The sequence below is a fragment of the Xiphophorus maculatus genome, chromosome 7 (genome assembly GCF_002775205.1).
Source record: "Xiphophorus maculatus strain JP 163 A chromosome 7, X_maculatus-5.0-male, whole genome shotgun sequence".
Classification (NCBI taxonomy): domain Eukaryota; kingdom Metazoa; phylum Chordata; class Actinopteri; order Cyprinodontiformes; family Poeciliidae; genus Xiphophorus; species Xiphophorus maculatus.
In genome coordinates, this window is record NC_036449.1 from 5,938,770 (window position 1) to 5,953,966 (window position 15,197).

The following is a 15,197-nucleotide window of genomic DNA, read 5'->3' on the forward strand; positions in this document are numbered from 1 at the left end:
TAGCTAAATTTTCCAATCAGTATGGAAGAATGTTTGAGACCACGCATCTCAAACATTGGGACATGATCATTAGCCGACTTTTCCGATATCCAGACTGTGAACATCAGTGGTGTAGCGCAGATCACTGATCCCACCGTCACTGTGGTTCTTCTAAACTCCAGGGGCCCTCAAACCCAGGTGCCCTGTAACTTTTATATGTCTCCATGGCTCAACAGACCCGGATCAAACGGCTGAAACAGTGCAGCCAAGTTCTCCAGAGTCCTGATAATGACCTCATTAGTTTACTCAGGCGAGCAGAGACACATCTAAGGGCCGCAGGACACCAGCTCTCCAGGCCCGGGTTTCAGGATCCTTATTCTACTGCTGTGCCGACCTCAACAGCACCCAGCTTCATGTGTCATCCTCTTCCACTGTAATCAAAGACAACAGACGTTTTATTATTACCTTAAGCATGGAGGTCGTCACTGATGCCACCTACACCCACCTAGTGGTCGTTCCACTGACTGTTCTTGAGTTTTCTCGTGTTACTGACATCATCACTGCAGTCCTGTTATACAAAATGCTCAATAACAAAAGAAGCATCAACTAGCTCCTCAGAGTGGCCCAGTATTAGAGCCAAAATGAAGACTATTGTACACCGAGAGATGAAGCTAGCATCAGAATGAATGTTGGCCTATTATCTAACCGATTATAGGCTAAGACAGATAACTGAGAAATTATCTGTGTATGATTAGATAAGCTAGTTGTTAGAGGAGAGGCTAACAACTAGCATACCTAGGCTGGTCACCCCCTGGATTGCTTACGTCCTCTGCATCCATCAACACAGATAGGCTAGCATTAGCATTGTATATGCTAACAACTGCTATGCCTAGGCTGGTCACACATAATCCATATCAAGAAAAACGGTTGGCATACAATATCTGTTAGCAACATGCATTAGCTTCTGATGCGGCAAATGGATAAAGGGGGACCCCACCTGATTTTCACCACCGTGAGCATCTTTAATTTGCGCTACGTTAAAAAAACGTAAACACTTTGACTCTTCAAACATGAGCTAGAGCATTCTACACATAAAGCAGAATATTTAAAGCATACTTCGTAAAACTTATATTTGCTCAGTGGCAGTTCAATAAAGGGCCATATCAGTGTCAGTGAACCTTGTGGCCACTTCCTGTTTATGCTTTTGACTTTGACTCTACCACATACAATAATGTTCACCATCCCCATTGTTTTCTCAATATGATCTGATAGTTATTTTTTATTTTCATTAAGTACCTACTTTATTAACCGGTCCTCAAATTACACAAAATGTGTCATTTAGTAAAAAAAAAAACAAACAAAAACATAAACATGCTAAATAAATTGTCTTGAAACTTTAAGAAAACTCATAAAAGTAATCATAACATCCTCCGATGTATAAAGAAGCTTTTCCTGATTTGCCAAAGTTTTTTCTTCTTTTTTTTTTTTTACATTTTCCTCCCATTTGTTCAGTGAAACTCTCCCAAGTTTTCCGGCCTGGCCTCCTGCCCCACAAGGCTAGTGTAGATGTCAGAAAAAGGAAGTTCTCCGACTATTTGGACACACAGGGCAGTATATCTCTGACCCCAGTGGGCCGCCGTGCCCTTACCCTCTGTGATGCTCCGGAGACACCAGTTGATGAATGGAAAGAAGATGCAGAGCCACGCCTCCAAATCCCTCCACATCCCCTCCAAGATCCCCCGGAGAGTCATTTGACGGTTGATGAAACATTTTGGTAATGATAGTTTTTGCTGTTTTTATGTCAAGTCTCCCCATAACAGAGGAGGCAGCCCCCCCCATCTCTGGTAACTGTCGGAACAAAATGGACGCCTGATTCATGGACGAATGTCGGCGTTTTATAACCTAACCGCAGCATTTTGGTTTGCACTTTGCACAAAACAAATGCAAGATTATTTTTTACTATAAATAATAACAACAATCTTTACCTGCAGCGTAGAGCATAATAAAGTAAGTGCAGTGTTTTCCGGAAGCTCTAGAGATGAAAATGATTCGACTGTAGCTACTGTGCCTGTCATAAAAAAACTTAAAAGCCAGATGGGAACAGCAGATTTTTGGCAGAAACGTTTGGCGTTGTTGATAAGCCCTCACTGTAAGCCCACCCACTCATGCAAGCTGCTTTCACACACCACACGCTTGGAGAAAGTTATGCACAGGTCTCATGCTAATCCCCGGTCCTGATCAGATCATCATTTGCTGCAGAGAGCGGCGACTCTCGACTTGAACTGTTTCCCAGAGTCTTGCAAGGATTTGATCTACGGCAGCGCAGCACCAACAAGGTTTGGCAGTTGATTCAGAGAGCCGAAGAGGAGGAGACAGATAGAGAGAGCCGCAGAAAGAGGAAAGAACCACTTTTTTTTTTTTGATTGCTCCCCCGTGTATGGGTATTATGTATTCTATGAGCTATAATCTCTGAGGGTTTGTTTCGGGGGAGTTTAGTTTACTGGGAAGTCAATTTGTCCGCCCGACTGTCCCTGTATCCAGCTGGCATGTGCATGTATGTATGCAACAGATTGAATTTCATTTATTCACAGAATGGAGCTTGAACTTGAACTCGGAGGCAGAGCTCCCGAGAAGGCAAGGAAGGCTCCCCGGGTGAGTTGGATATCAAAGAGGCAGAGGTTTTCCTGGCGAGAGTTCGCTTGGAATGAAATATGATGGAAGACGAGGGGAATTTAACCAAACCTATTGTTCATTCTAAGGCGAAAAAACACAAAGTTTACCTCCGCTGGGCCTATCCGGTCCTTTTTTCTGCTTTTAAAGTCAGCCATCTTGTCTGTGTTCAGTATGTTTGGTCTGAATATGGTTGTATGTTTTATATTATTCGTCCAGTTTCTGCTATTGATTGTTTTGATGCTTCCTCAAAACATCTTACCTGGTAAAATAGAAGTTTAATCAAAAAAAAAAAAATAATAATAATAGGAAAAGAAATAAAAGGAAGAATAATAAGAATAAGAATGAAAAAGCAAATTGCTGCAGACATGTTCAAATTTAAATACACAGCGCCGAAAAAAAGGATTCATCACCTTTAGAGATTTTTTTCTGTTTTTGCCACACAACAATTTTTCGAATCATAAAACAAGTTTCCATATCAGACAAACATAATGAGTAATTTACAAAAAAAATGTAATTATGAAGTGAAAAGAATCTATTCTGACCAGCCTGACTCTATGTGAAACAGTCATCATGTGTTTGCAGTAACACTTGATCAATATGGATCAATATGGAGGAATATGGGTCCTCTCTTGCGTGCAGACCTGCACACACTGGGACTCTCCCACTGCTCCCAGTTTTGCCCAGCTTCTTTCTCGTACTGTTTTAATCATACACACCGATCTTAACTCAAGCCAGCGAGGCTGTGGTGCTTTAGATGTTTATTGGTGTGTTTTTTGGAGAAATTGAGTAGGTTAACATGGGTTCTCCGTTTCCTTTATTGGAAACTTAAAACCAACTTCATATTGTTGGGCAAATCCTATTAACTGTGTTACTAATGTCAGTACTAGGGTATTAGAGCTGCCATGTGGGGAGCTAAAATAGGAAATAGCTTTTGTGAAACCTCGGTGTGCGTCTCATTTTATCCCCTCTCTACAGCTTTTAACACCACTTTGTCTTGTTGACGGTTTTACATCCTGCTGCCCTCTGCCAGCTTCTACCATCCAGCAGGAATGCATGGTAGAAGCACTTCAGGTAGCAGTGTCTTCACACTCCCCTCATCCGTGCTGAGATCACCTCCAAGGCTCGCACTGCACTTCCATGGATCACGTGATTTATATATTCTGACCAACAGCAGTTCTGTCCTTCTGCCTGCAGTGAACGTAAAAACATCTTTAGGAAGCTTTTCTTGCACATTTATTCACTCCAAATTGCAACTCATTTAACACTGAGTGTTGAGCAGTAAATATTTTCTGTTTAACTGAATGTGTCCAACGCCTGGAGTTTTTAATATCACTCATCACATTAGGTTTTATGGTAATTTTGCTTTAGAATTATAATATTAAATATGGTTATTTTTATGACTGCAACTGTTAGAAAAACAGCAATTTGTTTCACTCCTACATGGGGTGAAAGTTCAACGCTCTATACACAACAAATGCAGCCCAGTAATCAAGTAACTACTGTAACGTGCAGCTAATCAGAAAGCAGGTTGGGCTACCTGCTTCGGAACGTCTTCATGCATCTAACATGCCGACGTGAGTAAATCTTCACCTAACTTCTGCGTAATGTAAAATGACATCAAACACGGTTTGTGTCTTCAGCTGTTAGTGTCACCTTTATAAAATAATCTTTTTTTGATAAAAGGGATTTCTTAAATCATCTTTTTCGCCAAAAGACAAAGAAAATAAATAAATAACTTTTGGTAAAAAAGAAGGAAAAAAAGGCTTAGGCCATAATTTTACAACGGTGACAATATAATGTTACTAATATGACATCTGAGTGGGACTTGATCACATATTGTGTCTGTAAGTTGCGACACTCATGTCACAGTATTTTTCAAAAATGTTATTGTCCGTCATTTAAAAATTACTGGAGGACATGATGCCATGCTAAATCCTGCAAATGAAAAACTTTTTAAAAAAATCACAGGTCACAAGTCACCCTACCTCTGTGAATTGTTGGAGCATTAAGTCGATAAATTTACCCTACGTGATGCACAGCAACGAGCTGCTGCCTACAGACTGCAAATGTTGTTTTAGTTGAGGGGGGGAAGAATAACATCTATAAAGGTAAAGCTCACAATAAAAGCCTTTAATGAAACCATAAACCCCCAACTTTGTAAAAGGTTTCACTACAGAGGCGACTCTTTATCAGACCTAGCCTCTTAGCCTCACTCGCCCAACATAGTGTCTGGCCTTGAGCAGCGGCAGTGAGGCTGCTGAGCCGCTGCTAAACATATTATGTGGGTTTATGACTAAGCAGCAGGGGGTGAGCAGACTAGATGGTAGAGGAAACTGGAGGAGGGACGCCTGCTGTGGACTGTGCTCCTGTGTTTAAGAAGCTGTTGATGTTTAAGAATGTGTTTACGTGTGCGCCAGAAGCGTAGCCGGACCGACGCGCTTTCGCAAACTACGGGGATAATCTTTGTCAATTTGTTGCAGACGAAGCCGACCAAAAAGCCTCCGCGAGCGGCCAGAGAGAGGTTCTGAATCGACGCAGTCGTCCACGGATCCATAAATCTGCTCGTCCCTGCAGGGAGTAGTGAACCTGCCTCCTATGGAGCTGGCATGGGCAGACAGTGGAAGTCCCATTTATCACATCGGCAGCACATGGGAAGTCCTGCAGCTCCAGCTGAATGCAGACCACCTCACAACTCTGGTCTGTGAAAGAAGCTTCTGTTTACTGTCCTTCAGATTCGCTCGATCCTCTCTCTGGACTTTGGCACAAACATTTATTTCTACTAATACGGTTGAAACCAGACATGTACAGACACAAATTAATAAAGACACAAGCATACAGTGTTTTTCAGACTATAAGCCGCTACGATTTTCCCACTCTTTGAACCATGCAGCTTTTAACCCGGTGCGGCTTTTCTGTGGACTTTTCTTCAACCACCAGGGGGCTCTTTAGCAGGAAGTGAATCATTGGAAGTCAAAATTGGAAATCAAAGAAGAAAGCGCCGATTTTCATTTAGAACAAGCACATGCTATCAGCAGGCATGATGGAGAAATGTTTTCAAACTCGTCATGGAAACCAAACCACACAAAGAAGTTAATATGATGCAGCTTTTAAGTTGAAGGCGATCGATGTGGTAGTATAGATTGATAGCCGCTGCACGTAAACTCGGCGTGAACGAATCCATGGTTCGGCGTTGGAGACGCAGGGCTGCGTCCTTAACAGCAGATTTATTAAAGACGTAGCTCTCTGCTGCGTCCTTGTGGAAAACCGAGAGCGGCGGAGATACCAGCGGCTTATATACACTGTATGTATGTTTCCAATTTTTCACAAAACCTTTGTAGATACGGCTTATAGTATGGTACGCTCTATAGTCCGGAAAATACAGTACATTTTCTTTCTCACTAGCTGCGTTTTCATTGGCCGTAGAAATGCGCAAATTGAAATTACAAAAATAAACGGTAACACTTTATATGACGGGGTGTGCACATGACACCTGTCATGAACATGAAGGAGTTTTTATGAATGTTCATAACTGTTGTCATGAAGTAGTACATTCGGTAAATAATGACAATTTTAATGCAAAGTTGCTGTAATGGAAACACCTTTTTTTGCATCACACAAATCACATCATCAACAGCCGGACGTTACTACTGGTGGAAACGACAAACTGTATTTGACCGTTTCAAAAACAGTCACCCTGATACTGAGCAAATGTAGGTAGTCTTTCGAATTCGATGAAAGTTACAAAAGAAGTTTCTAAAAGATGTTCTTTCTTAAGTTTTTTAACATTTTGGTCATTCTAACTAAGCTAAACCAAGACACGCAGTGAGAAAAAAAATTAGTGTATATAAACATCTGGTGTCACCTATATATTATATAAAATGATACGACTTGGATTTGAATCCTGAAAAAGATTTTGTTTTTTCTATATTAATGCAGCTCAACTTAAATGTTGGAGCAGTAACTGTTCTGAACCGGTTCCTGAACCGTCTGGGTTTCTCTACGGTACGTTTTTTTTTTGTGCTTCTGTTTGGACTTCAGAAGAAAAAAAAACTTTGCTTCTCCACTATTTGTTTAAGCGGGTTGAAAGCAGAGAATGTTCTGTACTTTCTCACTGCCAATCAAAATGACGGCTTTGCTAATATTCAATCAGTAAAACCATGTTATTTTATTCTACAGGTTTTTTGTTGTTTTTTTTTTTTAAACTTCTTTTCATTTTCGTCTTATAAAAACGTATGTAACGACATTTCATTTACAGGTTCCTTTCATAAAAAAACACAAAAAAATCAAGTAACTTTGGCCAGAAGAGAAAATATACAAAGAAAGTACATAAACGCACAACACCTAATGGCTGAATCAGAGCCGCCTCCTAATCCATGTAGACTTAAAGACGGTGTTGGCTTGTCACTGATTGTGTAAAAACTGCAGGACAGAGGCCTTCATTGTGGAGCTTCGGCTGCTAAAGCCAGGAAACTTTTGAGGAGACGTAATGACATGTTTGATGTAGTGCTCCTTAATGCTGTAAACACTCGGTTCCCTGGCAGTCGTCAGTGACAGTCTGTACTTCAAAGTTGCTGGAGCCATCTAGAGCGCTGCCATGCTGTGATGGAAACGGGAAGATCTGACAACGATTGAAAGAAACCGGGGGATTCGAAAGACAAGTGGAGGGCGAATAGTGGAAAAATAAGCAGATGAGACAGTTTAAGGGTTGGGGAGAATGAATTAAAGTGTCAAATCTGACGACAGAGGAACGCTGAGCAGGGCCAGGACAGGAAGTCACCAGTGAGTATTAACAGAATATGGCTGACTGCTAATACAATAAAAGATGTAAAATGAAAGTCCTTTGTGTTGTGATCGTACTCTGTTTGTTAAATATCTGTTTGTGCCTCTGGATTTATATTATAATATGAAAAGGTCTCAGTGCAGTCCTGATGGACGGCGGGTTCCCCAGCTGTTCCTATTACACAGGACGTTAGTCAAGAGTCTTATTGTCATTATTGTTTTGTTTACACTAGAGTTGGACTGATCCGATATTGGTATCTGTATCGGTCCCGATATAAAAAAAAAAAAATCTATATCTGGCATTGTTGACAATGTGTCTGATCCATAACAGCAGATCTATTCAGTGTAAGTCTATGCTGTGTGCTCTGAGCGACGTTATACTTTACTTATTTTACATTTTATTTAGAATTCCTAATTTCACTTTCTGAACCATTTGAAAGAAGGTTTGTTGCCATTTTTTTTTTTTTACACGTTTGACCAAAGTGGTCAATTCGTTACTTTTGTCTGTTTCATTTTGATTTATTTTACATGTGGTAGTCCTAAATGCGTTGACTGAACAGATTAAAGTTGTGTTGTTTTTATATGTCTGACCAAGCTTGGTGTATTTCAGTGTGCTGTACTGGCGCAGGGATACGAAATAAATTTGTAATTCAGTACATTTTCATCTGTGTTTAGAAAAGAGGATCATTTTAAATCCATTCAGCTGATTTTCTGTATCAGATCGGTATCGGCCGATACCAACCCTCAGATATCGGTATCGGAAGTGGGAAAAAAGTGGACCTTCTAATTTAAACACGTATATTCAGAGTTTCTATATTTACAATTCATTTATTGCTACTTGTTAGTGTAGGGATGGTGGCTCTGAAGTAAAATAAAGATTAATAAACGCTTCCAGGGATGTTCCATTGTTATCAAAGCTAACCTGACTCAAGAGAGATTAGAGAAAAGAACACAAGATTTAAAAAATATCTTTTTCTTCAGTGAAATCAGGTGAGTTTGTGTAACATTTACTCTCTGATGGATTTGATATGAAGGTACGCACGGCAGTAGAAAGAAACAAGTCGTGAAATTCCCCCACAGAGACAGGAATAGCCTCGGTATCGGTATGTAACAATCGGCGGCCATGTTCAGACGCATAAGCGTGGAGAGATGAGGTAATTGAGGACGTTTATTCGTCCGTGGGGAGAAGGCTGTCGTTGCTGGATTCCTGTGAATGAAGTATGTGAGCGGGCTCCTGCGAGCCAGATGATTCACCTTCGTTATAGGTCGGATGCGTCCACACGGGTGTGATGCCTCCGCAATAGAGTGGAGAATTCACACATGGCCTTTCACTGCAGACCCCCGCGGAGCGGCTAATACTGGATCTGGACGCTCCATCGGCAGGTACCGCGTGTCGGCCGTCGACTTGTTTGGACATCTGACTCGAGCAAGCAGAGCCAGTTCAGGATGAACGTCTCGTATCGGGACTGAAAATCAATCGAGATGCAAATCTTGAGTGGAAATTAGCGCTTGCGCGCCATAAAGCAGCTACAAAACGCTAACTCGAGGTATTTTCCACGTCCTGAAGTGCCCAAGGAAAATTCACACAGGCGCAGGGAGAACATGCATATTCCAGACACCAAGTCCTGTCCAGCCAAGATTCGTCCCAGAGTCCCAAATCATATAATTAAAAAAGATGTGTTCACCGAAGTATTTAGTGCCTCTCAGGCGCTCGGGCTGCACGGCCTCCCCTCTTCAAACTGTGGGAGGAAGAGCGCAAACTGCTTTTGTCTCCCACTTCCTAAATCAAAGGAAGCTTTTACCTTCAATCTCCAGTTCTGCTTACTGATGATGGTTCTCGTCGTGAATTGGTTTGTGGTTTTGTTATGATTCTTTCTGGTAGGTCTGTTTTTTGTTCTTCTTCATGTTATTCTGAATCCCAAATAGTTTCTGTTGTGTTTAGTTAATTCTGGTTTAAGTCTCTTCATATCTCAACAGTTTGTTTTACTTCTTGCTCGTCAGGTTTTGTCAGGCCCACTTGCACCTGATTATTAGTTTTTCTTCCCTGTGGATTATTCCTGTCATGTTCTTCTTCCAGTGTTTTGGTCATTTGTGCTAGTTAGGCTTGTTCTTCATTTCCGTTGACGTTTTTCTTAGTGAAGTGTTTCTTGTGTGTTTTTTATTTGTTTTCTGAGATTGTTGTCAGGCCCGTTTCTCCTTGTGGTTCCACTTTCTCAGCTAATTGTCGCAGGAATCAATGCCATTGAACTCGCCTCTGTCTCCTCGTCTTAGTTATGCCACTATTTAAGTTCCTGGCTTTCCTTCATCCTCTGTTGGATTCTCTGGGGGGAATAAATCTATCGAATGCCACAGCGGTTGTCTGCAATTTGGCTCTATAAGACCCAACATGACAGATAAGCTTCCCTATTTACTGCCAAGAGTGAAGTCACATTCCAGTCATTGTATTGATTTGATGATTATTTCAGTGTGACAGATGATGCAGCGGTTTTTGTAAACAATGAAGATCTTCTCCCAGCAATTTTGTTCAAACGCAAATAATCTGGAGCAAACGAGACGGACGTTTGATCTGGATAATGATAACTCCTTACCATATATGGAAAATAACGTTGCATGATAACGACACATCACGAGATGTGAGGATGGATTATGTTGAGTAATACTTATTAAATTTTGCTTAACCTAAAGTTTAAGTCAATCCTGACACAGAGATTAGAGCAAAGCACAAGGGATTTCAAAAATATTTGTTTTTTAGTGAATTGATGAGAGTTTATGTAAAATTTGTGATATTTTACCACTGCCAAGACAATTTAAAATCTCAGTTGCCATCGCTGGGACTTCTGTTTGCAGAATCAATGTTTTGGCACCAATACATTTAGATTTTGTATTAATCTTGATTAGTTTTTATTTAATTTTTTTTGGTAAGGTAAAAAAACTAAAATCAAACACCTGACATTTTGTCAGTGCGTTGTGGAGCTTCATCTGCTGCCTCAGCACAAACAGAAACTGTGTTTTCCCTCCTTTCTGACGTTTACATCCCGGACGAAACTGTCATCTTTGCCGGGTTTCCTGCGGTTTCCACGGTGAAGGAGTTGAGCAGAGGCTACAGGCCCTTTCTGGGAACCAGCCCTGAAATTTCAACAGCCTCTTTCCTCTGATTTGAAGTATTGGCTGCTCAGGTTTTTAACCTGCTGTGGTCATGAAACTCAAACTGCCTATAAAACAGACAACATGGGATAACATATTTTGGCCTTGTTTTCCTCCCGGCTTGGACAGAGACGGAGCGTACTTCAGGGTAATCTACTGCATGCTCTAAAAACATGTGCTTCGCCATATTTGGGAGACATTTTGAGTGGAAATGTTACTGGGCTTCTAGGGATCGTTTTTTCCCCCCGTAGTTGCATCAATCTCACTGTGCAGACAGAGATGAGACGAGGACTGGAGTTCAACAGTCGGATTGCAGCTATTGGAGCTCACTTCCTGGTATTTGCTGAGTTCACATAATTTTAAAGTGCCCACCATCCCGCATCAACAGTTTGCCCGTGTATTGCTCACAGTACACTGTGCTCAGACGTGAATACGTTTGCTGCATGTCAACTTTGACGTCGTGAACAGCACAGATTCTTTTTTTCAAATCAGAACCAGATCACTTTTACATGTTTCTCAAACCAGAAACATGTATTGTTTATTCAAGGTGTCAGACTGCGTGGTTATGTGGCATGAAGGTGTCAGGATCTCATGTAAATGACAGACAAACCCGGCCGGGCCGGGGCCAGGAGTCCAGGGGCGCCGTGAAAAGGGTCAAGAAAGAAAAAAAAAAACATTCACTATTGTTTATAAAACTAATAGGTGACAATATAACTTCCTAATATGAAAATTGTACTAATTTAGCTGTATAGCAAGAAATATTAAAACCTCCATCTACAAATGATACTTTGAGGATCTCCCCTCGCCCCTGCTTTTCTAATGGTTGGTTTCTTCCTACGCACAGCATCCTCTCCTCCTCAATGCACAACTATGTTACCCTCGGTTGTTGTAAAAACAATTTCCAAAGTTAAATTTGCAATTTTAACTTTGCAAATTTATGCCTTAAAATTGGCCTCTGTCTCTTTAAGAAGCTTCTGCTCTTTCCGACATTTCGCCTTCTGCAGGTCATCACAGCGCTGCTCCTCCAATGAGCTGTTTACGACCGTTCTTAGGAGCATAGGACTGAGAGCTGGTTTGTTTCGAGCTCAGCAGAAGCGCAGCTCCACCGAGTGTTTGCTAATTTCTGCTGATGCTAGTTTGAAGGGGCTGAGTGAGGGCATTACATGAGAAGGGCAAGAACTGAGGTAGAGACTGAAACTCAAAGGAGGAGCTTTGTAGAAATGGGTGGAGTTTTGTGAGAGCAAACACTTCAGCATCCTGAAATTCAAAAATCAAAGCAACACTCCTATGTATGTTTGTGATGAGGGGATGACATTAAGACATTATATAAATCTTTAAAAAAAGTTGACTGTGCATAATACTGCCCCTTTAAGTTTCAAAATGGTTCACAGCAGCATGTAAAATAAGTTCTTCTAGCCCATTGGAGCGTTTTTGAAAAAGATAGATGTGCCAAATTAGACTTAAGGATGATGATTCTAATTCAGGAACTGCAGGCTTTTAGCAGAGTGGTCGACAAGAAGCTGATGTGTCAGATACACACTTTAAGACACGCGTAAGAAAAAGACATGTGAACGTCTCCGCACCTGGACACTGTGGGTTTTTGTTTTACGAGGACAGAGAACGTTGTTTCGAAGGGTTAACAGCCCTCCACCCACCCAGAACGCCACGCTTCACGGCCCCCAGAACATCGGAGCCGCAGCGGAGCGTGTAATCATAGCGCCACGTCCGAGACTGCGGAGAACTCACAGACCAAACCGTCCGTGTCATCTCCCACTTCTGACTGGGAAGTTGTGGACGTGAACCTCAGGCGAGGCGGTGGGTGGGCGGATGGGACGGTGACGGCGCTATGGAGTACATCAAAATAGGAAGTGGGTGGATATTTTTCTCCTTTAAACTTTCCAGGCAGAAATGAAAAATGATCGCCTCCCACCATTCATCTTAGCCTCTGTTTCCAGACCTCTTCCTGACGAGGTTTCTACGCACCTGGAACGTCCGAGCCGGACGTCGTGTGCGGAGGGCGGAAAGGTGAGATGTTAAACCAAGAACGGATGAGCGGGCCGCGGCTGTGAGCAGACAGCTGCGCCCTCAGGAGATCTGCTGGCTCGCAGGATTCTCTAAAGCAGCTCTCCCCCGGTCCTTTTTAAGTGTTTGACAGGTGAAATATGACAACATAATCTCTGCGGCCCCCTCAGGGACAGCCCCGCCGAGAAAAATATTAGTCACGACCTTGGAGTTATAGATGCAAATACATTCTGGAGAAGACAGCCAGTTGACCCCACCGTAACCCCAGGAGTTTACTACGAACGTGCACACCTGCTACACACACACACACACACACACACGCACAAGAAGGAACCCCAAAAACATCTGTAATGAAAAAAAAATAAAAGAAGAGGCTCCAATACGCATGGAAAACATTCACACACAGAAAGCAGAGCAGATTAAAGGCGGCTCACACGGATTATGACGACTGCATTTGCATAATTTAAGATGAAGCGCCTGAAATACAAAACTAAAATCTAATTTTGTTTGTATAGCACCTTTCAGCAACGAAGCATCTTGATGTGCTTTACGTCATGAAAGCTCAACAGCACAAAGTCACAGAACAGACAGTCGACAATTGAAACATTGAGTCATGAGCCGTCGTTCATTTGTTCAAAAGCAGCTCTAGACCGGTGGGTTTTTCTAGTCTGGACTCGCCTGCGCTCAGCTCAGCTGCTTTTGTCGTTTTCTGGAAGTTTGTTCCAGACTTGTGGTGCCAATCTGGAACAAACGCTGCGGCGGTCGCTCTGTGCTGAGTCAGAAACCCGTTACAGACGAGAAAACGGTTTGCTGTGTTTGAAAACTTTTCAGCTATCAGTTGCAGCTACAGAGAGCGATCATATCAGGCCTGAAGAACAATATCCTGTTGAATTACTGCTCATTCAGTAGCTGCTGTTTGCTGCCAAAGTTCACGAAGTTACATTGGTTCTCAGCGTGAGCGTACGAACCCTAGATAGAAATATCTAGCCTAAAATCACTAGATATTTAGGCCAAAAAAATCTAAATATAATATACAACGTCTTTCTATTGAAGGGTTTAACGTACCAGATGTAATTGTGTAGATTTTTCACGTTGGGCGCCAAAACGGCGGAACGATCTGCCTCCAGATACGAGGCAGGCATGTTGGCTCAATGTTTAAAACAAAATTAAAGCCTCGCTTGTTTAAAACAGCACAAAACGTACCTCTGTCAAGCTTGTGCTTAATTTATCATTCATTTGATTACATTTTATATTCTATTTTAAATTTAGATTTTGTATTTGCTCAAATGTCTTTAATTGTTTTACATAATTTTTTTGTTGTCTCAAATTGGAGTACCTTTTCTTCAGTATTTATTTATTTTGATTCTTTGTCTGTAAAGCACGATGCCACACATTGAGGCTCTAAAATTGTTTCCGTCTGACGCCAAACCTACGGAAACAAACAAAAACAGCCATCACAAAACGAACAAACTCGAAGTTAAAATGAAAAAGCTGAGCGTAGAAACTTTGATAAGCCTTCGCAGAATTTGGAAGTTCCCTGAATTGAAGAGACGATGCTCCCGATGAAACGGAGCCGACCGAAGATGCTCTTCCCTCCTCCTGAATCCGACGCTGCACCGAAACAGCGGGAGCAAAGCAAACCGAAAGGTCGGATGTGATTGGCTGCTCTGGTTTGGATCAAGCTGCGCTGCTCTCCGCCCGGTCCGACTCAAAGCAGGCGTTTTGGCCGAGTCTGTTCTCAGGTCAGGCTCGTTTCACAGAACAGGTGGTGGGCACGTGGAGCTCAGACGAGAGAGCCTTCAGTGTTCACATTCCTTTTTATGACTACATCTCTGTCATCAAAGAGCCTTTCATAAATTTGTTTCAGGAAAATAAATAAATAAATAACTGGATAGGAACGAAGCCAAGGGAGGGACTCGAGTGTCGAGTTTCTGCTCTTCGTGCGTTTTGGAAAGTAAAGTCTGTCAAAGTGAATAAAGCAGAACGTTGCGTCTGGACAAAACCGAACACGAGTAAAAGAAAAAAAAATCTTGTTGAATAAGACGGAAGATAACAGGATGAGACAGGAAATGGAGACGATGCAACGGGAGACGGGACGAGACGACGGACAAGTCCCGAACGTGCTCCTTCTAACAAGCGGAGAGAGCGGACGGTTGTCTCCAAGGAGACGTGACGGAGGACGTAAAGGACCACACAAAACCTGGGCTCGGTTCCGGCTAGCTGGGAATCTCAGGGGACTTTTAAGCCGTACGGTGAGGTAACACAAACCATCTGCAGGGAGGGCGAGCTGAAGGAGAGGCCCTCCATGTCTTTATAAAACAAATCTGAAGGTTGAGCCCAGAACCTCTTGGCTGCTAGATTTACTCACCAAGTCTTCAAGAATATGTTGGTGTTTCTAATGAAGCAGACGAACAATTGTTTTCAGATCAGTTCTGATCGCAATTTGACACGACAAGAAAGGAGGGAGTACAATGTTGAGGTCATGGCTTTTTGACCAGGACGTATTATGCGAAATTTATATTTTTCATGTTTTTATTCTCCCATTTGGGTGTCAACTGCATCTAAAAAAAAGCACCCAATCTTTTTTTTTTGTCCAATAA